General features: G+C 40.0%; 1 protein-coding gene across 1 annotated transcript in view; it reads left to right on the forward strand.

The window, feature by feature from the left end:
* The first annotated feature begins 8,912 nt into the window (after positions 1-8,912).
* The window catches only part of ppp3ca (protein phosphatase 3, catalytic subunit, alpha isozyme), a 77,655-nt gene continuing 62,862 nt past the window's right edge, over positions 8,913-23,705 (forward strand). The window contains exon 1 of the mRNA XM_082550021.1: positions 8,913-9,873. The gene's annotated coding sequence lies outside the window, so the exon portion shown is untranslated. The remainder of the gene's footprint in view (positions 9,874-23,705) is intronic.

Here is a 23,705-nt window from a genome sequence, read left to right on the forward strand (position 1 = left end):
GGTGCTTACAAAGATGTTTCAGACAGTAGGAACAAACTACCATTGTTATTAATTTATCTGGAGTAATATGCTTTCAGGGAGTATACACTTCTTAGGGGCTTTGGAACAAACAGTTCTGGGGACTACCTGGGAGTAAGTACCCACACGGAAGGTCCCTCATGAACTAAATAATTTCCAAACCCTTTTTCCCCTATTTTCTTTTTACACCACTAATAGGAACTTTGAAGTGCAATCTCACCTCTGCTAGTGTTCCTTTATTTTCTTGTTTCAGCTTGTTTCATTTCAAGTCTACTGTACATCTCATCGCTGTGCGCAGGATGCCTTGTAGCAAGTTGGGGGAAAATTAGCAAAGAGTTTTATATATAGGCCCAGCTGAGCTAAGACGCCAACCAGCTTTTGTGGTGTATTCATTTAAAGCTGGAAGTTCGAATTTCCAAATTTCCAGTCAGAATTGGACAACTTAAACGCCACGTTGGAAGATGGACTCTCAGCTCAGAATGTTAGCGCAGGTAAAGCTTAGTAAAATTGTAAAATCGGGCACTGTTGTGTATTTGTGACTGGAAAAATGATCCATATGCAAAAATTTGACCATGGTATATTCGTAAATGCGCTTCTGTGTTTTTTTTACCGCATAATAGCAAGCAGTGCACTGTATTGTTAGTAATACATGAATGCCTCTACCTTTCTAAGGGGCAAAATAAACCCTGATTTTTCTCGTCTTCTTCACCACGCTCAAATCAGGAGTGACGTCACTCCCAGCTCCGACATTTGTCTTCAGAGGTTAATGGCCTGCTGCTTACACAGCTAATGTTTTACCAATGTTTACACTTTTTAACTCATCTGGCTGAAGGACCGATGATCTAACGTCACTGAGAGGCATCCGCCTTCCTTCTATCCATTCACACTTCAAGAGAATCACTATTCCTCCAACTGCGCTTGTCAGATTTTAGTGAAACTTACACAAAGTGATCACCTAATGGTTCTTTACCCAAACAAAGCTCATTGTCAAGGTCACATTTGTGGTTTTACAGGGAATAACCTGTGAATTCTGATTCGTTAGCTGGATGAGCTACTGCAACATTGATGTCTGAGTATTTAATTAATGGAAATTGCCAATGTTCTATTTATGTGCTTGTCCAAACAATGTGCTTTCATATCTTTACCAGTTACAGCACACATGTAACTCAAACTCCCTCTGATGCTTAAGAAAGAACTAAATTAATATTTCCAAGAAGTACAGTGGTACCAAGTTTCGACTATGTAAAAAGTTCCCGTCCTTCAAAAGTGTCAGAGTTCGCTTCCCTTCTTATTTAGTCTGATTATCTTGTTGGAATATGATTTCAAACCTCCTTCCTATATTAACTATGGCCAGTGAGAACCAGTGAGGAATGTAAACTCACAGCGAAAGCAGACTATTGTAAAGTATAAGGGATTGAGTGAATATGTCAACATTCATGACCTAGAGTTCGGTGAGACACACTAGATGTAAAGGAATGAACCATTAGCTGAGAGGTTACAAGCAAGCAAACGCTTAGGTAAAAGTGTTTATTTTGGTAATAGCCATAAAATGCAATCCCATATCTGTATATCTATAAAATGGGGGCTTTCAGATTTTTTTAAACATGTAATTTTCTGTATTAAATCAAGGTTATTAAATCTGCTCTCACTATTTCACTCGTGGTCCGACATCTCAAATAACAGCAACCATAAGCTACTAGGAACATTGTAGTATTAGTACAAAGAACAGTATCATCAATGCACCAGATAGCATCTAAAATAACTTGGAAGACAACTTACTAAAGCTAATTTCCATAATCACATTGTCTCAGCTGGGAAACCTCCACCCACATACCCAACGATGCAGTGGCTACAATACATACAAGATTCGGCATTAAAGCTCATCCTAACAATTCATGAAGAAAATAAAACAAAAGGGAAAAAAATTAAGAACATATTAGGAGACAAACAGTAATACTTTTTCCCATCTATTCCACAGAAAACAATTAACTCAGACTATATTTATATTACTCTTAAATGGGGTCTAATGACCACACCCCTTTTTGACAATTACATGTGTTTATACTCCAGAGGGAGGGGGGGAGAATCGTGAAAATTTATAATCAAAGTCATCAAAATCTTCATCAGCAGGTTTCCTTTATCGAAAAATCCTAAAACTACAGACAGAGAAAACTTTCTTTCTTAACGGCTGTTTTCTTCCTCAGACTCTGTGCACGCTCACATAAATAGGGGGGTGTTTTACAAGTCATTTTACTCTCCTTCCACTGAAAATGAACCGTTTGAGTGCCGCCTACTTCAGTCACAAGGTCACCGTCATCGAGCCCTACGAAGATATATAGCAATATTCCTGAACACTGTCAAACTTGATAGATTTAAACACAAGTCTCGAGAAGTGCACGCAAGTCTCGCTCTGTCTAATGAGTGAGACATGGAAATCTCTGAAGGTTCTGGTCAAACCAGAGTAAAATCATTTTTCTTGCATATATCAGTAAACACTAATCCATTTTCTAATGCGCGATTGTGCCGTGATAACACACAGACAGACTCAAGAGGTGAAAACAATATCAGCCATGCTGTCAGTGCTGGTGAAAACTGTGACGAGACTAGACTAGACTTCCTTTAATGCTGCATTTATTGCTCTTCCACAGTTTGCCTTTACTGTATCTTAATGGCTGGTAAGGTTTCATAAGTACTGAAAATGACTCCCTAAATCACACCATAAATCATTTTGGTTTGTTGCGGAGTGCTACCAAAGCATGTATATAACAGCATGTTATATTACAGCGCAGGTGCTGTCAGTGCAAATGTCAGGCAGCGTCCTGCGGTGGTAAACTGCACTGGAGTTTGCATTTCAGCTACACCTGCATGCCTTTGTATGAAGAAGGCATACGTGTGACACACATGTAAACATGCTGATACAAATTACATTGTCTGCATTTGCATAGAGAAGGACTGGAATGAGGCAGAGGAGAGATTTATTGCTCCGTAAGACAGTAATGGGGGTTGAGGTTGTTGGAGAGTGCGGGTAAGGAGAACTGTTGAGTCTTTTCCTGTAGTATGAGTCATTGTTGGCAACCCGACTCTCCAGTCTGATTGCCTTGTTGAGCTCCCTTTTGGCATGGTGGCGCTCTCACTATATCCTCTCCTGAGCGCCTGATCCATGATATTCATGAGGTTTCTAAGTTCCCCGCTAATAGCTGTTGAAGAAGTGGTGAATGTCACATTTTATCGTCTTTGAAATCGCTTTATGGATTTTTAAAAATAGTTTCCAAGGTAATTGTATCTTTGTATCAAGACGAGTGCAAATTTGTTTTGATTAAAGTGTAAAATCATTAGTTCCTTAATTTTTAGAGATATGTAGGGTGAGACATTCAACAGAAAAAAAAATGATGGTGAAGTGTAAAGTAGAAAATATACTAAGCTGTTTAGGGTAAATCTTGCTTCTGTAATATGTCTCCCCCCCCCCCTAAGAACCGAAGGCAGGTCGTGGCTGCTGTTCAGACTGTAGAGAGAAGGTTATTTGAGCATTTGAGAAGCAGGATAGAAGAGCCAGGGCTCAGTGGAGTGCTGACCAGAGAAGGAAGGGCCAGGCAAGAGAGGGAAGCAGAGCGTGGAGTACGAGCAGTGTGCAGTGTTGGAGCATTGCCTGGAGGTATGGGGGGTGCGGCTGCCTCGGCAGCACTATGTGCCTGCACCAGGGTTTACAATCCATTACGAACGAACCACAGGCAGCCAGTGGATTGAGTGATGCACAGAAATCGACATCACAGGAAGCAGCGAGGTCTGCCAGTCTACGTTTCACCAAAAATGTGATTATATCTCTGCTATGTACAACATCGTTAGGTTTTAAGATCTGCAGTGGCCTCTTAACATGTAGTGGTGTTCAAAAACAATTACTCTAATTTTTTTTTTATTGACCTTTTTTAAAAAAATGTTTTTATGTAAAAAATCTGATTTGCAGCTTTCAGCTTCATTTGGGTGAGTGTTGTAAACAAGGTTTAAACTGCGTGAGGTCCTATACTCCAGCAAATGAATGACGATCCCCCACAAAATCACACATTTCCTATCTTGTTTCAGCAGTACTCCACTTCCCAATGTGACACCAAGTACTATCTGATTGCTTGAGAAGCTCTTCATTCACTGGCTTCATTGCCAAAGCTTGTGCAGTCCTGCAAAGCCCTGCGCACAAAATTTGATGAATTTGGACTTTTTTTAAAAAATTCGACATGCTCACACAGGAATTGATTGAAACAAAATGTAAAATGTGATTTTTATTAAATACAGTATTATTTTTATACCCATAAAGGCTTACTAGATCATATAAGCATTCCTGAAGATTACATCAAATCAAATCAAATCACTTTTTATTGTCACATCACATGTGCAGGCACACTGGCACAGCACATGCGAGTGAAATTCTTGTGTGCATTTATCACAGGCTAGTTATAAGTATATTAGTGAGTATATCATTAGGGCATGAATTCTTGCTACTACAGTGTAACAAGAAGTGTTTTGGGTTTGTTTTGTATCTGAGTGCTTTATCATAATACCTCACACCTCTGGGAACTTCGTTGCACTATTTAATCCTGCTGGGCTCTTCTTGTTAATAAAATTGATTGTGACTATTGCATCATTATTTTAAAAAAATGCTCTGACTCATGCACGTCTCACTTCAAAGCAACAAGTGCAGCATGCATAAGAGAAAGTAGAATGGATACATTGTGTGTTATCTGTCATATTGAAAGTCTTTATATTCACAATTTTGATTTTTGCACACTTTATTACTTTTTTTGTGAAGTCATGTAGTGTTGCGAGTCCTAGAGCAGTATAAGTTTAAATACTCAAAAATAAGACAATCTAGAAAAGTCCATTGTTTGTGTGTTATATGTGTCATGGTTCATTGTGTGGCGGGCAAGGTAGGAAATCCAAAGATACAGACAGATGATAAAATGTCTCATTGTTTGTTTGTTTGTTTGTTTGTTTGTTTGTTTGTTTGTTTTGGGGGGGGGGAGGGGGTTACAATATATTTGCAACCACAAAAAGCACAAAGGTGTCTGTAGCATGTCTCTTTTTCATCAAAATCCAAACCATTTTAGTGTGAGGTAAAAATTCAATTTAACATGATTTTATACTTTAAAAGTGAGTCGACACTTAATGTGGTGCTATCTAATTTAAACTTCTGACTCATGTGATTCGTTTTGCTGTGACAGAGATGAAAAATAGTTCGATGATGAGTTCTCCTCCTGATGCTGGAATGAACCAGGCCAAGTCTGCCAAAGGGCCAAGGGTTAGAGTCATCAGAAAAATATAATATTTATAATAATAGCAGAAATAAAATGTATTTTATGTTTCTCTTATATGAAAGAAAAGGCTTCAGTAATTTTTCTTCTTGGTCAGTCACAATTTGTGAGTGTATACATCATATCTTCAAAAATTATTTATCTATTCTGCAAAACACACGCTGGAAAAACAGCTAACCTCTTATAATCAGTGCCTACCTCTATAAAGGCCAGTTAGCCATATAGTAGTAGTAGTAACTATATTTTTTGCTTGTATATTGTTGTATTTTTGCACAAATATGAGCCTAATTCATTTTGTCAGGCATACAAACTGTCCGTACTAAAGTTTATGGGCATGAAAAATGTGTCTGAGATTTTTCAGCAGCATAGTGGAAAGGACACTGCCCTCCCCAAAGCCCCGCCATGATCTTGATCTCATTCTTGTCTTGAAATTGACAGAACCTGTTTGTTAGCAAACAAAACAGCAGAACCTCCCAGCAGCCTCTGGCTGTTATTTTTACACCTCAGGTACAATTAGTGCTCCCTTTACCAAACTAAAAACCTCCATAAGTCTTTCTTCATTCTTCACAGGGCCTTAGTGAGAGTTGCACAGACACGGGGAAAAGGCCAGAGATGCAACACACAGTTTTCCCACTGGAGCGAGACATGGAAAAATAAGTTAGACAGAGCAAGCGAGAAAGGAATTGAAGCGAGTTGAAACGGAGTAGAGAATGATAAAACCCTGTTGGGGACACAAAAAAGAACAGGACGGGGCATTTCATCGGGGCATAATTGGCAGTCTTTGTCAAAGGAGGCCCTTGATTTAATAGGCAGGTCTGGTGACTAAACCACTGGAGTGCAAACAGTGAAGAAAAAGCTGAGGCAGATCTGGAGTTTCCTGACCAGCCGCCCCTCCCCTCCCCCTCCCTGTCTCTGTAGACAACCAAGCAACTAGCTCACAGCCTGTTTTCCTGACTGCTTGCACCCAAGCCACACTGCATATCTCACCCTGCCACCATGTGCGGTGCACACTGCTACACACATTCACAACACAGCGCCATTATCAGCTTCCCACCATATTAAGATTTCATCCCTTCATTGACAAGAGGGAGAGCTACAGACCAGAGGTTTTATGTGATCAGTGCAGCAGCAGCAGCAGGTGCGTACACCTTAGTGTGGTCGTGTGACAGAGCAGCCTTTACTCAGTCTACAAATGGGATGTGATACCCTCTAACCTTACACTAGACTTAGCACAGCACAGATGAAGGAGCGTCTATAGCTTCCTTCCTGAAACCTCATCAGGTACATTACAGCATAATACCAGCTATTGCAGAACTATATGGGGCCATGTACTTGCAGCTGTATGCTCACTCCCCATCAAAGCACCTTTTAACTTGAAGAATATAGAAGATCATGGACTTGATATGTAACAAAAGCTGGATTTCACTGCACATGGAGCTGCTACCTTAGGCTAGCCAAATGCACAGAGTAAGCATACTGTAGTGAGGTTTACATATGATGTACAGTACTGCTGGATCACATACAACTTGCTAGACATTGGTCTAGCACAGTCAAAGGCCACAAAAAGATAAGCAGCTGGAGGGCAATTTTCACCTATTCAGCATTAGAAGTGATAACAAAAGAAGTCACACCTTATTAATTTATTTTAAGGGTGTTATCTCCAAATTATCCCAAAAATAATTGCTTCTAACTGTTGCAGATTTAACCCTGCTGAAAAAAAAAACAATATTTTTTTCAATTAATTCATGCCATCATTAAAATAGACCTTACATGTCAGGCTTGAAAAGAGTAGATTATTATTACTTGATTTACTACATGCATTTGGCTCAACTAAATACCTGTAGTAAATCAAGAGATAGAGCGTGCAAACCTGCACAGGTCTCATACATGTATTTCACCTCCTCTGGCTGTGGCTCACATGGTACAGGTTCGATGCCCAGTACTGCAACACGCCAAAGTGTCCTTGGACTGAGGAACAGCTAATGCTAAAAGCTCTGATAAAAGTACAGAGTCATTTACAATTCCAACCAGACCCTGTAGTCAAAAATAGATAGATTTGCTGGTAACTGCTGCAGGGGAGATATAAATAAACCCAAATCAATGCACACATTTTCTCACATTTCAAAGCTTATATCTAAATGAGAAAATTCCATGTATCAGGTATTTCCCACAGTACAACTGGTCAGCATTTAGGGGGTTAAACGTGGATGTCTATACATTACATAACCTCACCATCTGAAACAGAGAAGCACGTCAAAAATCTTACCTTGTCAGAGTTTTGGTTTCAGTGCACCTTGTGGTCAAAACTGCTGGTCATACATCATTCATTGCACACTCAGTCTTATCTGAAAGGAACTTTTAAAACCACCCACAGGTTATGAAGTCTAGGCCAGTGAATAAAAGCTTGAGGAATAGAAGGAAATGATAGACTGCACCTGAACTGACCCAGCGAAGTTACAAAACCCAAAGCTTTGGTAAATTTGGTCCTTTTTTTCTCCTCCAGACCGCTAAAATATAAGTTAAAAATGTACATTTCCCAATTTTATGTAATGTGATGTGACAAAGAACAACATAAAAACAAAATAAACGATACATAACAACCCCCAAAGATTAAATATGCATCCAAAATACACAGTTATGGTACAAACCCATAATTCTGCATAAAAAGTCCTAAAATTTGTTATAAAAATCCAAAGAAAATACTGCAGTGTAAGATTAAGATATCACAAAAATTGATTTTAAAATGCTATTTTGTTTTGTATGTGCTCTCTATATGTGTGTTTAGTGCTCGGAAGGAATTAAGAAGCTAAAAGGTGTGACAGAGGAAGGTTAGGTGGAGATGTGTGGCGATGGAGGGGGGTGGGAGGGCGTGAGGTTACGTCAATGCTATGATTAGCGCGGACCAAGCTATGCTGTTATTGATTGGCACAGTGGAGACACTGGGCTGCCTTCCACTACACTCTAATGAGAAGCCCTGACCTCCACTAGTCAGCAAGGTCACCAAAGCCTACTGTAATTGCACTTTCTCTAATGGCGTCAGTCACGCACGCACTCCAACCCCAGTAATGACAATTACCATAATGTCACCAGGCTCTGTGGGGGCCTTCCAATCATCTGTCATTTTGGGAGAGGGGATGTTAGTCAGCTGCTGCCAGAGATTCAAAGGGTGCAACAGTGTATTTGATTATGATACCTTCACGCACTGAAACCTGTTTCTTAATCACCAGGGTGCACCAGATTTTATACCGACCATGCACACACATGCGTGCTGCCTTAAAAAAAAACAACCCCAAAAATATAATAATCTCGCAAGAAAAATAAATGGCTCGCACTACGTTTAAACTCATTTCCACGTGCAGCCTCTGGGAAAGAAGGACGCCAGTGATATCGATATTTTTTCTTATTACTAATTATTTTTGTCCTGCATTGTTTGTGTTCTTCTCCTTTGTTTGTTTAATTGTTTTCTTTCTGGAGGTGAAAATGGTTTGTCTCAATGTCAGAGACATTCAAAGACCTTAAAGACTCACAAAGTAGCCAAATACTCCTCTTCTATTACAAGAAAAACACACCTATTTTACTATATACTACACTATACTATATTTTATATGTATTTATTGCCCAGAGTCATCAGAAAATGACAGCACTGATCAATTGTTTAAAGGGATTAAAACAATCAGTGTTGACGTGCATGACCTCTTAAGAGCATGCGGATGCTCTATGCGTCAATAAGCTAAGCTCGGTGCATGTTTTGACCCCTGCTGAAGAGGTCCATGTTACCAAACAAGTCACCTTGAAACATCAGAAAAGAAATTGCTACATTTATTACCAGTGTTGGTCAAGTTACTTGAAAAAAGTAATCAGTAACTAATTACTGATTACTTCCCCCAAAAAGTAATCCCGTTACTTTACTGATTACTTATTTTCAAAAGTAATTAATTACTTAGTTACTTAGTTACTTTTTAAAAACACGATTTACAACCTGAATAGGTGATAAAGCGATAGATCTTTCAGCCCAATTCTACTTTTTCTGCATAATCCATCATACAAAATGTAATCAAATGGAAAAGTCTCTTTTTAAAACTTTTATAGTTTTATTAATTTTAATCTTTTAACTTTATGCATCAAGCAAAAATTTAATTATATGCAACATTCTCTGACTGGAAGAAATTTGTTTAATATTTAAACCTATTTTCTGCACATTCCAGCACATAAAATATTTTTTTTTTTTGTGTTTACACTCACTCTTTCAAATAGATGCAAGTAAAACACAGCAGAAAATAAATAAAATCAAAGACTAGCGGTCCTGTTGCTCTATTTTCACCTGTACAGCAGGAGTTGGGTAGGCGGAGGTTTACCCTGGTGCAGGTGTGCCGCAGCGGTCAGTGGAAGGATACGGCAGTTTCTCTGTGAATTTTCCATTATGTCATAGCGCACTCAGAGCTTGCTTGGAAGTTTAGGGGTTTTTTTCGCTGTAAAAAGATGTTTTCTTCCCACGCACAATGCTAATGGACACTAATGTTTTTGTCACTTTTTATGGAATCAAACTCAAAGTAAGGTCAGTACTTCCACGCTTTAAACGCTGCACACTCATACTCTCTCCCGCACTCGATATATGATCCATTGTTGATCTGCACACAGCTGTTGTCACAACCGTAGCACTCGCTTACGTCACTGTCATGAGACATTCTCGCAAAAAAATCACGGTTTTAGTAACGCAGTAACGCAGCGTTCCTACGGGAAAGTAACGGTAATCTAATTTTTGCAATAGTAATCCCTTACTTTACTAGTTACTTGAAAAAAATAATCGGATTACAGTAACGCGTTACAAGTAACGCGTTACTGCCCATCTCTGTTTATTACTGAGATTTCTTTGGGGAGGTGTCAAAAACCTACAAAACAATCCGAACCACAGATGGTCAAGAGCCGCAAACGTCATCCACTTTCTCAGTACGAAACCTTATGAAACCTTTGTCTGACTTAAAAATTATTTTTTATGTGTTTTTGATGATTAGGCTGGAATTTGAAGAGCATTCTTTGCAAATTTTCATTTCAATAGTTACAGTTAGGACCGTATGATTTTTGTGTACTTTTTTTTTGGACACAACCCTAGTTAATGTAAAAATTTTCAGTGTGTGATTTAAGTGCAGACTTGTGACCTGTACTGAGAATTTCTAAACACAGTCTCCCATTTTCAGAGGCTGAAAATCAATTGGACAGTTGATTGATAATCAGTTTCATGGTCAGGTGAGGCCTGTTTCCTCCTTATTAAATGAAGCTATTAAGCAGATAAAACATGTGGAGCTGATTCTAAGTGTTGATCTTGTTGGTAATTGTTCACTGGAACTCTCGATACAGGAAAAATCTAGTGCGCTCTTAAAAAGAATGAATGCACTGGCAAGCTCAGTAACACCAAAAAGGCCTGAACGAAGACCTCTAAAGCGGATGATGATGGAATTATTTTCATGGTTAAGGAAAACGACTTCACAAATCTATCCAAGTTTCAAACATTCTTGAGGAGGTGGATGTATCATTGTCTCAATCTACAACCAATAAACACCTTCATGAATGGAAGTACATTCATGAAGCAAATCACTGGTTACACTCAAGAAAAATAAGGTCACACTTTCAATTTGCCAGAAAACATTTCAAAGAAGCGGCACAGATCTGAAAAAGACCAAGTTGGACTTTTACCAGAATGATGGGAAGAGAAAAGGATGGAGAAGGAGAGAAACAGCTTATGATCCAAAGCACACCACTTCATCTGTCAGACATGGTGGAGTCAGTGTTATGGCATGAGAATATATGGCTGCCAGTGGAACCGGTTCACTAGTGTTTATTAATGATGTGACTGCTGATAGAAGTAGCAGGATGAACTGTGAATTGTACAGCGCAATACTCTGCGCTCATATTCAGCCAAATGCTGTAAAATTAATCAAATGGTGGCTCACAGTGCAAATGTATAATGACCCAAAGCTTACTGTAAAAGCAACCCAAGAGTTTCTTGAGGTAAAGAAATGAGATATTTTTCAATAGTTAAGCCATTCACCTGATCTCAGCCCAACAGAACATGTGTTTACTGAAGTTACTGAGAAATATGAAGACAGAGAGAGACTTCAGTCATTGACTGTTCTTATATTTAAAACAATGCTAATTTGTTCAATTGCTTCTAAGCCTCTGAAAACTTGTGTCTGTGTATAACAATGGCTGTAATTCCTAAACATTTAATTCAAAACTTGTGTTAAGTCCCTTGAAGTAAAAGTTAAAGTCTGGACTTCAATCACATCGCGGTTGTTGTTTTTTTTTGTTTGCTTTGTTTTTTAATTATATATCGTGCAGAGAGGGGAAATTTTAAAAGGTCTGTCATTGTCCAACAACTTGTTGACCTTACTGAAAATCTGCATGTCTGAAACTGCGAGGTGACTGTGACAAAAACAGAGCACAGATCGCTTAGTGTCGTTATTATTGAGGGGTCAAAATATAGTCAAAATACAGTTTTAATACAGTTTGTTTGTTTGTTTATCCCCACTTGATTTTTCTCTGCAGAATATTGGGTTTCCAGTAGAACAATGCCAAATGGCTCTGTGGGTGTTTTTAATAGCCTACTGTGTTTGGCTTGTGTTTGCTGTTCAGTGTTGAAAAAATCAATCTTCCTTCTACTTTTCCCCGTCTCATGAGTACTGTCGTGCATTACAGTGATTCAGTTTGTTTTAATTAGAAATGCAAAGAATAAACTTTTGTTTTCTAATATTTGTGTTCCTTTTATTAATTTCTATATGATTAACATCTGGTGGGTAGGTGTGAGCCGCCTGCTGCTGAGATTTTTTCCTACCTCTACAAAAAGAGTTGCATTGTGGTAAAAACTGTTACTCTTATAATAGAATAAAACTGCTACAGCTAATAATATGATTTTTTTTTAGAAGCAGAGTAGCCAAACTTAAGACTCTTCAAGTGCTCATATCCAGCAGCTATAGTTAGCATAACAGATGTAGCATCTTTTTTATAATGATGCTTTTACACACTCTTCAACACCAATATCTCATGTTTTACCCCTTAATAATAACTAATCAGGCATTGATGTTTTCAATAAGTCACCCTTTAAATTTTGTCTTGGCTTGAAGTTTTGCTTCTGGCTGCATCACCTGAAAGGTGGATGCCAACACAGGCAGCTGTAGCCAACCTCAAACTGGACCATTCGACTGTATTTGTTGTGCTGTTGTCTTTAGCAACATTTTAATGCAGTTGACCAGCCAAAAACTAGGGTTTGAGGAATTGTTATTTTTACTCACACACTATCTAATAAATATTACTTAGCATGAATTTGCATATGTGTTTGTGTCTGTGTGTATGTGTCTGTGCACCCATCTTGGGTAAGAACTTAGCACTCCACATGCTCATCCAAATATGGTAACCTCTGGCTCCAACAAAACTGACACAGCACTTATCAGTGCTAACAGTGAGGCTTTAGAGTGGGACCTTCACAAACCAGCAGCTACATCTTTTATGTACAGTATATGTATAAGACAGAGATTTAGGTGTCCTTCGCTGTGTATTATACCTGGATTCTCTGCAACGTTAGCATGCATAATAAGAGATCCATAATGAGATTTTAAGTGGGGCCTATTTTGCTTTTCCTTATTTTATTTCAAATAGAAATACTCATGTACAAGTCTGGGCAGCACAGACTGCAGTAGTTAACACTGTGGCCTCACAGCAAGAAGGTCTTGCTGCTAGTGCCTTTATGTGTAGAGTTTATATGTTCTCTAAATTGGTCGTAGGTGTTGTCTGTCTCTCTGTTTTTGCCCCATGATGGATTGGCAATCTATGGACTGTTGTATCCTGGTGTATCACCCTATGAGAACTGGGACAGACCCTCAATTGGAAAGATAATGGATGGATGGATACAAGTATTCTTACAGTGTTAGATGTTCATATTAAAAATGGGCAGAAAATAATCCCTGTTAGACAAAAGCTAATGTTTAACTCTGCTCTAAATGCTCAGCTTCAGACTTCTCCTCTCAGTTGCTCCCTTTAGGGGTCAATGCAGTGGACAATCTGCCCCATCTCACCCTATCCCTATCTTCTTCTGTCACACCCTCTGCATGTCCTCCTACACTACATCCATGAATCGTCTTTGTGGTCTTCTTCATTTCCTCCTGCCTGACAGCTCCATGTTTAGCATCTTAGCTCTCTTATGTCTGCTAGGATGTTCTGAATATTGCCAACTGAGGCACAAACCCCTAGCTATGAGTACAGAAGCCCCACTCATGTGCTGTTTAAATCTTTTTGTTTGTGAAGTGCGGCCAATCGAAGGAAAGTGACCTTAAATGACGGGGAGCTAAAATCTCTTATCTTAGTGACTGAGATGGGAACGTTAGAATTAGTTTGGACCAGAAAACCTACAATCAAGCATAAAAACATGATGCTGGAAATGAGTATTAAAGACCAGGACCTCCTCTAAAACCCAGTCCCTCTTCCCACTGCAGTATTTTTGTGCAATCCCTTAAGAAATGGCAAGGGGCTCAAAGCCTTCCAGGATTACAAACAATGCGAAATATATTGTACTGACAAAACTCGTCCAAAAGTCACCAGATACCACCAACAGACTGTTTTTGTGGAATGGTGCAGGAAAGAGTCACAAAAAACGATCATGAGCAGCAGCAGCGTGAATGTGCTTCAGGAATGAGTGTGAGCCACGTTGGCTTAAACAGACCGACTTATTGTCAGTCTGATTGTAACTTGGCTGCTCATGGGTCAGCTGATAGCATGCATGACTGAGTGTCCTATATGAACTGCTTCAAGCTTGACTTTGCGCTTTCAGGAGTGGACTTTTTAAACTCAATCTGGCCCCACCTACCCGTGAAGCGAAGTGAAGTTCATTATGTAGGTGGCCTGAGCCAGAGCCATTAAATGCAATAATCACTGAGTAAAGACTGTGTTTAGCTTTAGTTGTACATCATACTACTGTGATTCATAACGTCTCTGTACAATGTAAAGATGAGAAGACGTTTCCACAGACAATCGGCCACTATACGCTCATCTGCATGCGTGATGAGGGGAAAAGGTTTATGCTATCTGGCAGAAAGCGTACGCGCTTTCCTTCAGATTTACTGCAGCGTGTCTCCAGTTTTAGGAGGTTCATGTATTTAAGTGAGAGCTGGGGTCATAAAAAAACTGGGAGTGAAAAAGAAAAAGTTAAAAAAAAAAAAAAAAAGGATGGCCAGGGTAGGTGGTTGCTAACTCAGTGAGAGCACAAAGAGGCAGGCGTCTGAGAGGTATTGACCCTCCATTGATCGTCAGAAGCTGCGTGGTGGTATTGACCAGATAGAGGAGAGACCCGGGGAGGCAGCACACAGCTCCACTGCTGAGAGACAGAGAGAGGAAAAAAAACAGAGAAAAACAACCATATACACTGCCTACTCTGACCTTGTGGGCCGTCGCTGTCCTACAGCCCATACCACTCTACCCCCACCTCAAACAGAAAATGTGTGTGTGTGTGTGAGAGAGAGAGAGGCAGTGGCCCCTGCAGAGAACCATGCAGAAAGCTTGGCTTTATCTTACTGAGGCCATTTCCTATCGTGTCTCTCAAGAATCTTCACTGTAACGCCGGGAAACACGGCAACAGATAACAGTCCGCAAGGGCCTTCTTCTGCTGCCTCTGCTACAAAAACACCCAGACATGTCCGCATGTAGAGCTGGACCTCGGAAAAATCGCTGAAATTGGTCAATATACAGTATTTGTTATGATCCTGATTTGATGGTTCATTACTTAGTAGCAGGCAGTTTTCACACTGTAAACAGAAGGTGGGGGATTTTATTCTAATGTGTTACAAAACGAAGCAATGTGTCTAGTCAAATATAAATGCGAGTAATTTAAAGAACACTTATCTTTGCCACAGTTGAAGCAGTAACTGGGAAAATGTGGTGCTCAAACGGGCAGGAAAAACCGCCCATGGTAACCTGTAGCATAAGCTATAGCATTGTTGATCTCGGCAATGTATGCTTCCAGAGGTGAAGGAGGGTGGAGACGTGTGGTGACAAAGAAAAGGTGCATACAGTATTTTGTCACCGTCGGCTGTGATGTCAGTCAACACAACATTTTTTTTTTTTTTAAATTTGCATACATGAATGAATAAGATGATATCAGCATCATGCAGGCATAGGACTCTGTGCTCGGGGCTCCAAACTCAGGAAAGTCATGGGGTAAAAAAAAAAGAAAAGGAAAAGGTGGAGGGAAGGGGGGGGGGTCATTAAAGTGAAAACCAGGAGCCACATGGGAGGCAGAATTTTAAATGACTCCCCTTGTAGCAAGACTAGCCCAACAGAAGGACTAAACCTCTCTCCCTCTCGCTCTCTATCCATCTCACTCTCTCCCTCACAGAGATGCAATTAATTCGGATGGAGCGTGCCAAGTGTGCAGAGATAGAGCGAGCGGGATGCGCCCTCGCACATGCCGGAGGGAGGACAGTTTCACATTCCCCAGAACAAATACAGATTTGGGGGGCTTTCAGCCCAACGCGTCACGACCAAACTTCATCCCATCATTTCCACCTCGTCTCTCCTGAGTTCCTCCTCACTGCAGCAAGAGCACCACCCAAGCTTGCTTCACATCTATCACGCTCGCGAGCTCGCCAGCTAATAAAAATGCTGCACAGCCCAGAGTTTAAACCAACTCTAAAAGAGAGCATGGTGTGGAAACATTTGGGTCGTTCACATGCTTGCTTATACCCCCTCCTCCAGAACACAGTTACGCAGCTGTTGACATTTCTCAAGGCCAGGATCGGAGGACTGCAGGTGGTAAAAGCCCGGGGTTGGAGTGGGTGGGGGTGTTGGACGTGGTTGAGTGTGAGTCATGTCATGGTACACAAAGCACGTACCATGCAAAGTGCAGGAGGGAGTGCAGCTCGGGGCCAGGGAGGCCATCGATACCAAGGAAATTGATTGTAATCAACCAAGTTACAGAGACTGAGCAGGGATTGGCCGGCGACCATCTTTCCCCTCTTCTCCTCACAGTCCCTCCTCCTCCTTTCTTTTCTCTCCTCTTCTTCCTCCATCTTATGCTGTGGTTCCTGATGCCGGTTTTACCCAGACTGAAGAGTAATTGCTAGTCAGCAAATTGAAACAGGTTGCACAATGTAAACACCAAGAAAAAATAATAATAAAAACACGTAGGAGCAGGCAGGTATGGTTAACGCAGGCTTTTTATTTAAATGTTCCAACTTGTCTGATAGAATTATCTTTGTCCCGGTCTCTGTGTGGGAGTGCGTTTGATCAAACAAATCAAAAAGAAATCACACGGGAAGAAAACAAAGAGTTCTTGAAAATCAGTTGCATCTCCTCTGCTGTGGCTCCACTGTAATTTCTCATTTGAAGACAGTGGCATACCTGGCAGTGCAGCTGCACCGTTAAAAACGCTGCCCCAATTATAGCATAACACCTAGCCTTATGGTTTCCATGGCTGCACGATGCATTTTCCCGCAGGACGCACCGTGGAGAAACGAGTGTCTTTTCAACCATCACCCTGGTAATAACACTCCCTCGAGCCTTTGCCGCATGTGTCAGACCTTAACGAGAACCCTGGGTGAAATCTCTCTCCCAGTCCAGCCACAGCCATTGATTTGGACTTAATCTGTTCCTACGTGTTCTCGGGTGTGTGCGTGTGTGTGTGTGTGTGTGTGTGTGTAAGAAAGAAAGAAAGACTGTCTTTGTGTCTGCTCAAAACTGTGTGTTTATTTGTATATTTCTGTTTGTATATTAGTGGTTGTGCACGCTCAAAAGTATACATATATATATATTAGGGGTGCAACGATACACAAAATTCACGGTTCGGTTCGATACTTTGGTGTCACGGTTCGATATTTTTTCGATACAAAATAAAATGTTCATGCCTTTTTAATTTGTCATTTATTAAAATTATAAATATATATTTTAACTCAAAAGTACAGTTTTTAAATTTAATGTTGCTGAAACAACAAAGTAATAAAAATAAATAAATCTATCTGATCGAGAAATTAATCATCTTTGGAAAAGAGAGTTTATTACAGAGAAATGTCTCTTTCCAAAATAAAAGCTATACTATCCGCTTCTTCTGGGCTATATTCTCAGCAGCATATTAAACATATCAGGTCCCCATAAGGAGAATCATGTGCTAACGGCTGTCTAAACGACTCGGGTAAAGTTTGTAGCATGCGTGCTTGTTGTTTTTGACTGCTTCCACTTGTCTTTGCACTAGGATGATGTCGGAGTAAATGTGCAGTCATATTCGTTGTGTTCCCACTAGTGCTGTCAGCGTAAATCTCGTTGAAATGACGTTAACGCCACAACACGGCAAATCTCCGTTAACGAGCTACCGCGGATCGCCCCGTGCACGGGGCGATCCGCGGTAGCCCCACGCTGGACGGCCAACACGTTAACGAGCTAACTGCGCTAACACACTAGTTCCCACCAATGTAATTGAGCATTGCATGGCACATCCAACATACTGTTTTACTTTAGTCCATGACGCGCTTACCTTCAGGGTCATACGTCACATGAAAACCAAAATAATTCCAAACGCCAGATCTGAATGAGGGTGGGGGAGGCTCAATTTGGCATGTTGCAAGGAGAGCTTAACTTCTGTCTCGCTAGCTTGCCCTATGCTCAGTGGATCTGCGTTCGACTACTCCGCCTAGGCTGCACTGTTGAGTGCAGATCCACTGAGCGCTCAACACAGACAGCATCGTCAGAAGGAAAGTTGATAAAATAAATTAAAATTGTGTATTGTTCGATACATATGCGTACCGAACCAAAAGCACTGTATCGAATGGTTCAATATCGATACGAGTATCGTTGCACCCCTAATATATATACACACACACACACACACACACAAACACACACACACACATATATATATATATATATATATATATATATATATATATATATATATATATATATATAAAATACATCAGGTGTAGGCCTGTTATATTAAACTGGATTGTTTCATGTTAAGAGATAAAATTGTTAAATATACTAAGTTGGTATAAAAAAAATCATAAATACATATCAAGACCATTTTTAATATTGACATTTAGGATTCAATTCTATCTTCAGAGAAAACACCAAAACCAGAAAAGGCCTGACCCAGACTCTGTGGCTTTTATATCATTGCTGGAGCATGATCTTAGCAGCGTGCAGGAGTACATCCCAACCTGCCCAAGCATACCAAAAAACTGCATTTTAAAGCTTTACACAGAGATGGCTTTATCCTCATGCTTGTCCCGAGCAGTGTCCCTATCAGAGTTGACATGGACATGTCTTCAGGGCCTGTTTAATAGGATTTTTTTTTTCAAAGTTAGATAGAAATTGTAATGGGTTGCGCAAGATTGTGTCACTGTGCTCATTCACAGATATTTATGTGTAAAAAATCTGGCCTAGTGTTGTTCAACTCACATCCTATTCACCCCCAACCTTTTTAATCTCACAGTCTAGCCAGTGTCACAGAGTCATTGGTCTGTGTGTCATCTTAAGAATGTCATACATTTGTAGCCTCAATTGTTTTGTTTTTAACTGTTTTAACTTATTTTTTTTTAAGTATAAATGGACTTAGAGGTTAGAGGTCTTAGAGGTCACCTTAAATTGTGCCGATCCTCTGTAATTTTCCTAATCATGAACATGCCCTTAGTCAGCCCTCTGGTTATCAATAATATATTTAAATCCGAGAAACTGCTGGTGAGATTTTGACAGATGAACTTTAGTTACTCAGTTCTTTTGCTTCCCAGTTTTAGATAAATGAAAGCATAAATCTGATGATCAAAATTGCTTTTAGATCATTTATTGCACATAAAAATGAACCGTGCTTTCATAATCCAATCCATTCTCTGTAATTACTAAGAATGGATTGGATTAGCAGACTCATATAACAAGTCTCAAGCCTTATATAGAAATGTCGTGATTCGTTCAAAGGTAGTTTATGAATGAAGTTTGATTATATATTACAGCAGAGCAGCATGAAGTATACTTACAGCTTCTTGCAGCAGCAGCTTTTAATGTAATAATTTCAATAGAAAGGTTTCATTTAGAGCTCAGCGTGGTGGTTTTTTTTTTTTGGTCACCACTCAGAACAGAAGAAGTTAGAAATACTGCACAGTGCTCCATTAAATTCAGCCACCAGCTCATATTTTAACGACATTTGTGCTGAAACACCCACAAACAGACTTTCCCTGATTCCATCTGTGTAGAGTTTCAGGTTAAAAAGTTACAACGGATCTTCAGTCTGACTCCAACAATTGAGACTCTGCTTAACGCATCATTTTTATTTATGAAGACGCAGCTGTTGGCTTTTATTTAGTTTACTTAGACTTCAGCAGGAAGCGCCATAATGCCTTTAGTGAGCGAGTGAGTTTTACAATACTTGTCGAAGCAGCTCAAAGTAACTTTGTTCCATCCGCAGGTGTCAAGAGGACAGGGCTGCGGTGGCAAAGGAGAAAGTGACTATTTTTCTCATTCATACCCAAAATGAGATGAATCCTTTGCTATGCTTGATTCCTCTCTGATCTTATGTGTTTACTTGTGCGAGTTATTATTTCACACACGCAGGTAGTTTGTGAAAGATTGATTCAGCTGCACTCCATTGGTGACAAAGTGTTGATTTCATCACATCAGCTTTCTGTAAAAAAAATAAAAATAAAAATGGGACTAACTTTAAAATCCTTTCTAATCGCTTTTAAGGCAGTTCGGTTTCACCAAATATCAGAAAGCTGCTAAACTGTTTGGGGTTCACGAAGGTTTTTTCTGTGTTATTGCTTCATTGTCTTTGGTGACTTGATTATTACTTACTACTGCATGTACATAATAATCTTTTTTAAAAGAAGCATGATGAAGAAAAAAACTAAGTATAAAATATATTAACTGTACTTTTCCTTCTTTTGTTGACAGTTTTTGTTATTCTTCAGTACAAATATGAGCAACAGCTCAAATGGGATGGTGGTGGATGGGCCTTAAGACCCAAATGTCATCTAAATACCTGAAATAGTTTCTTTATGAGTCATGTCATAGCTTTCAGTGTTACCATTAAGCCTGTATGTTATATCTTTAATAGACCTCTAGTAAAAATAATAAGACAGTGGAGACAGATAATTAGAAAACACCCAGACTCACATTTAACAACTGGAGCTTCAGCTGGTTGACATAATATCACTTTGATTAATTTCACCATAGCTGTAGTCTGCTCTGATCTATGACCGAGGGTTTCAAGATTAAACTGTAATCATGCATTGCTTCCTTCATCATGAATTTGTTCCTTGAGTACGGATATATATTAGCACATACCTATGTTAGCATTATCACTAAGTTCATGAGGCAGCACTGGAGAAACAAACATCAGCTTCATCAGATTTCTACTTGAATCAGGTGCATCAATGCAAAGGTAGAATTTTATACAAGGTTTTTATTATTGTACATGTTTTCACACAAGTGAAGAATCGATTTAACTTAGTAAGTTAGTTTATTTACTAATATAACCTAATCATAACTATATTAAAAATGGTTGTGTAGTAAAAGACTCAGAGGGGAGCTTTTTTTGAGGATTTAACAAAAAGGCGTGCACAGTCTTTAAACTGAATGTCCTAAGCAGAAGAATCACAGAGAAAACTCTCTGAAGACTATTTTTTCTTTACCTTTACAAGTAAAAAGGATCTTGAGGGAGTGTTGTTGTTGTTGTTGTTGTTGTTGTTGTTGTTGTTGTTGTTGTGACCTGGCAATATATAATTACATCTGAATTTAATTCAATTTTTTTCAATAGCAATCAACAGTTCGAGTAAGAGGAAAAAAATGTTTTGGGAGCATCTAACACACGGGATCATTTTTTCCAGTGAACAAATTTAATATTAATATGTAAAAAGTCACTGAATATTTTGTAAGGTTGGAGATACAAGTTCTAACACAGCTAGAACAGTATCATAAATGACCTTTGTTGCTGCTGTAACTGTTCTGCAGAGCATGCAGTGAGACAAAGAAATGGTCTACCATGAGACCAATCTTTCATCCACGTTCCTGCAATACGCTGAAACAGATAAATAGCCTAAGATAGAATCGCTTTATTAAAACCGTTTACAGTCCTCCTACATTACATTAAGAGAATATAGAAATAGTCCAATTAATGAGGCATCATATTGACTATTTTTTATGAAGGCTAATGTTGTTTTTTTACACCACAGCTCTAAAACAACAATGTTGTTTGGTGAGATTATGCTTTAAAAAACAACTTTAAGGACATATGTATCTTTAAATAGCCTCTTGTACCTCATTCTGCTTTTTACCGTGACTTGACTTACATTCGGTCAATTACTAAAACCAGGGTTGCGCCTTGTACTTACTTGAGGAGCTTGTGTTTTTCTTCCTGTTAGTCACATTTTACAAGCAACATTCCTCCCCTCCTCAACAATTGGACTGCATCAGTCGCTGCTATCTCCCTGTTCGAAGAAGGTGGCGACTGAGCTGAGAAGGGGCCAGCCTGTGCAGGGGCATTTGGATGGGGGAAGGGCATGTCTGCTGGCAACAAGGGTGAGTAGATCAGTGCGGCTCAGTGTCTGTGAGGCGGTGATAAGATTCCAGGATTTTCCCAATGTGACAGGCCTGCTCACCAGCCGTACACCCCTCTGTATGGAGACAACCGCAACCTCCACCACATGACCCTCTCACCCCAACCCTTGGGCTGCTACAACTCAGCAGGCAGGAGCCGCTGTCACCTGCAACCACACCCAGAACCTCAGCACTCACAGTGAAAAGATGTTAATCTGAAATCTGCTAAATGTAAAATCCAGTTTCTACGTTACACTCAGACGCTTGCACCCTGTACACACGTCGTGCTGTCTCTTTCTTTCTCTCTGGCTCACTTCTCTTTCTTTATCTCTGCCTTCTCAGTCCCCCCTCCCCACTCCCTCTCCCTTGGATGGCAGGTCAGGCAGTGAGCTGTGCGGGCTCAGAGGAGGTAAGGACGCCGCGGTGCACATTAATAATGAAAGGCCTCAGCCACCACCCCCAGACACACACACACACACACACATACACACACTCCCCCCATCGCCATGGCGATGGCACTAGCCCAGCACTGTCACCGGGGGGGAAGCTGGGAATATAGCTATGCTCTCCAAGTCTCTGCTCACCAAGCTGATCACAAGCTCGTACACAAGCCCACCATACTGGGCCTTCCACCACGGATATTTTCTAATTAAAAACACTCCGCACTTTGGCTGTCTGTATCTACTTCCCCACCTGGATAAGAGATAGTGAGTATGAAGCTGTAAAACTAAATTAATCACAGAATCATTGCATAGCAGGGAATGGAAATCAACTCAGTAATTACACTAAGACCAATGTGATCAGCTCTGCCTTCTCGTATCCGTAGATGAGTCTCAGAGTCTCGCATGCTTCCATCGTTATTCTCGCTATCTTTAGTGCATAAGTGTGTTCACACCAAGAGCCAGCCTCTGGGGCTGGAAACGAAAGCCAACGTGGAAGCTTCATAATCTTGCAGTTCCTGGAGTGGCCACTTGAGGCTTACTCAAAAAGCAAGTCAATCCCCGTAGATTTATGTGTTCACCATCTTCACAGCCTGATATAAAACAAATTCTCTGTAAGCTGTTTACATCTTATTTTATCCTAAAAGTTAGACCACGTTGGCTGAGGGACGGGTGTTGACACAGGAAGCTTTCCACTGGGCTTCTACTTCACTAATTTGAGTCACAGAACCAGACCTCTCAGACGAGTTTGTGGTGTTGGTGACTTTTAAAGGAGTTTTAAAGGAATTATCTGCCAAATAATATGACTCGCTGTGAGGTACAGCCCATCCAAGAAATCTGTGCTCCTGTTTTGGAGAGTCTGCTTGGATTTTATTGGATTGTTATTTAACATTAATTAGTAGATAGCTGTGCACTGGAGACAGACAGTCTCTGGATACCGCTTTTAGCCTTACCTGATCAAAGCACTACACCCTCTAATCGAAATTCAAAACACACACACATATTTGACAACTTGTAAATTTTCAATAAAAATGTCCATGCGACAGGTTGTTGCAAGGCAACATGTGATCATGATATACCCTTCATAATAAAGGTTTTGTTGATAGATGTTACTTTAGAGAAATTAAAATCATATGATGGTTTTGTATGGTGTTACAGGTGCATAAATGCTACAAATGGGTCAATTTTGCCTATTGGTAGGTGGTTACTAGGCAATGTGATGACATCATAATATCTGATATAGATAAGAACCTTCACGGGCCTAAGAAGTACCTGTGTGCCAAGTTGCTCAACTCCAACTGTGTATAGAGGAGTTGGCAGGCAAACAAATAGACAGTGACTTATGTATTACAGGAAAATGCTAGCGGAACAATTCTCAGAAAGTGCA

This window comes from Aulonocara stuartgranti, assembly GCF_965226115.1.
Source record: "Aulonocara stuartgranti genome assembly, chromosome: 10".
Taxonomy (NCBI): domain Eukaryota; kingdom Metazoa; phylum Chordata; class Actinopteri; order Cichliformes; family Cichlidae; genus Aulonocara; species Aulonocara stuartgranti.